Consider the following 3,299-nt stretch of genomic DNA (forward strand, 5'->3'; position numbering starts at 1 on the left):
CCACGGAGGGCCCCCGCGACCGGCCCCGCGGGTCGTGTGTGTATGGCTCCAGCAGGCAGGCCTCCGACCTGTCCTTACCTCGTGGAAGCCTGACCAAATCAAACAGGAGGATTGGCCAAGCCCCTTATCAAGGCTTTGTCCCATTTTTAATTAACAATGGTGTTAATAAACCTCTTGCCACTAACACTAAGTTTTCCATGAAGCATTTGCTAGGCACAGGAGAACGCTGTTGTACCACCAGTGATGTGCTGCCCGGGCTTTGGTCTCAACCCGAGCAGCTGTATTTTCCGCCTTGAACACCTAAGATGACTCATGTTCTCCACAACCAGACGCAACACGGCACCATCTTTCTTCCTTTAAAAGGCTCCTAAAGTGGGCAGCAGGAACAGAATGCAGAGCTTTGCATCTGCCCCCCTCCTCCCCCCACGGATTTTGACCCTTAATACCCTCACAAAACCCAAAAGTTAGTCTCACCAGCCAGCTCAGAGGCACTCCTCTCCACCGACACCATTTCCCAGCCAAACCTCCTAACACCAGCATGGGTGAATACAGTTCAGGGTACAGCCTTCCCTTGGTTTGCGATCTGAGGGTGTTCTTCTTCTGTGACTTAAAAAAAAATAATATATATTTAAGGAACAGGAAAAAAAAAAATCACCCTTGCACATTCTTGCCACATCTAAAATTATCAACTTGATAGGTGAAATGTTTGGAAAGAGCGGCGTGATGGGAAGCAGAGTTATGACAGATGGTGAGCAGGCACTAGTGCTCCATCCGTAACCCGTGGGAATTACTTCACCACTGCTCCATGGCCAGCCTGCAGTGGGTTGGTATTTGAGCATAAAATACTGAGACAGTCTGCTGCACTTTGGGAAAGGAAAGCCAAATGTGAAATATCTTTGTGCAGGGCAGATGCAGCCTTGACAAATCTATGCCCCCTCCCATGCCTTGCTTCTTCAAATTATGGTTGTGCCAGTAAGGGACAAAGCAATGGTTTGAGCCAGGGTTGTGCAAAACTGCCCAGTTTTTACTTACTTGCGTTTCATGTGATGGATGAAAAGATTCCAGGAACAGGTCACTTTATCCATCACCTCTGTCTGTGCCAGAGGCCCTTGAAAATTTATCATTCCCCAACTCAGTGTGCTAGGGAGACATTCTCAGCTAAAGAAATCCTACTAAGGAAGGAGGTTCTCCAAGAAATCAGGAGAAACCTCATCAGTTTTCTTCAGGTTCCATCCTTCCCCCAGAGCTCCCAGCAAGCACAAAACAACAGGCGAGGGGCAAAGGGACAGAAGAGCAGATTCCTGAAACCCCAGCGAGGACCCCACCACTCTCAGTGCATTGCAGGGCACTGCGGTTTGCACCATGGTGCACTGCCACGTGTTGTTGGAAGACAATGCAAGCCCGGGACAGTCAGTGGGGTGGTGTAGTACCTGTCAGTGTATCAGCTGCAAGCCAGAAGGACCCAGGTGGAGGAGGCTGGCTGCTTCTCTGGGGTTGTTGTGAACAGAAAGGGAACAGTTGGCTGAATGTGTGCAGAAGAGCCCCAGGGTGAATAATCTAGCAATGCCAAAATGAGGCGTGAGGTTTCCTTATGAAGGAATTGGTCAGGATCATGGGCAACATTTGTTCTGGAAGGGAAGATGAGCATCTGACATCTTGTGCAACACCTGCTTTTGCCATCTTCCCTCGAGCAAGTGCATTGCTATAGCAAACCTCAGCTGCAGTCACAGGGACATCCTCTCCTGCTCAAGTGCTCTAGATACTATCTGCTTTGCCATATCCCTGGATTTATTTGTATTGAGAATTGCAGATGGTGCCAAAACATCTGGACCATGGCAAAATCACAGCAGCTCAAAGGACTGCTATGCTTCCAGAGTTTGCCACTGCATCACTGTTCAAAGATAAAGATAGGTATGCCCCCTTCTACTTATTTTAAACAGCAGATGCTGTGTGCTGCAGAGGAATGTTTGCAGCCCTACGGCTTCTTAGAAGATGATGACAGTCCAGAGTTTGGATCAAAGATATTTCTAGGAAACACTTTAAGTCTTCGAAAACACTCAGCAGTGCCTAGAAAGCAGTCTGTGATTTCTAGAAAGCAATGGGGAATCAATAGAAAGCACTGGGAAATTTCCAGGAAGTGCTCTGCAGTCTCTAGAAAACATTTGGATATTTCTGCAAAAGACTCAGCAATTCCTGGAAAGAACCTGAAAATGCCTAGAAACCACAGGGAAAGGTCTAGAAAGTGCTGTGAAAGCTGGCTGAAATTCTTAGGAAGCACATCAAACCGTTCAGAAAGCACCTTGGAATTCCAGTCTAATCCCTACAAAGCGCTCTGCAATTCCTAGAAAGAACAAGGATATTCCTGGAAAGCACAAAGAAATTCCCGGAGAGTAAGGGAAAATTCTCAGAGTTCAATCGGAAAGCCTAGAAAGTTGTGGGAGATTCCTAGAAAACCCACTGAAAATTCACAGAAAGCCCACTGAAATTTCTAGAAAGCACACAAACGTTTTTATAGAGCACCAGGGAATTCCTAGGAAGCGACGGGAAATTTCTTTTCTAACCATTAGGATCTGTTTTCACTGCTCACCGGGGGTGTGACAATTAGCATCAAATTGGCTTTGTAGTTACTGTGAACACTGGTATGTGGTCAGGTAGGTACCTTATTTCTGGGTTTGGTGATTTGTATACTAAATACCGAAGTTTTATGTATATAAACAAGCATAACATTTATATACATGAAACTTCTATACTTAATACAAATAGTAGATATGCTCTGCATACGTACAGGGTATGTCTATAGCCAGAGGATTCCTCTTTCTGTTGCATGCACTTCTACAGACATGTCCCAACAGCAAACCTTGAATATTCACGTCGAGTTTTACTGTGCTGGAGCCTGTCAGGCATTCAGCTTGTCCCCAGCAGGAGGAAGGACTGGGTCCCTTGGCTATTTATCACCCACTCGCCACCACTCCTTGTGCAGCCTTCTGGGCTCCTTCTTGCTCCAGCTGAAGGAAGGTGACAGGGCTGCGAGCTCCTCCTGTTAATCACCTGTCTCTCTAACTTTTTACAGGAGTAAAAGACTGTCTTAGAGAGTGGTCCCAAGGTTTTGGAGCAGACCAGCTGCAGCTGCCCTCCTTTGTCAAGGGAGCTGCAATATCCTCTGTCTTCCCTCTCTCCTGCTTTGCTTTGGTGACAATCAGGCACTGCCTGTTGGGGAGAGAAGGGGATTATACTGATTTTCTGCTTTTCCCATCTTCAGGATGATGGGCATCCAGCTGGCTTTCTCCTCTGAGCAGCCA

This window comes from Charadrius vociferus, unplaced genomic scaffold, assembly GCF_000708025.1.
Source record: "Charadrius vociferus isolate BGI_N301 unplaced genomic scaffold, ASM70802v2 scaffold214, whole genome shotgun sequence".
NCBI lineage: Eukaryota > Metazoa > Chordata > Aves > Charadriiformes > Charadriidae > Charadrius > Charadrius vociferus.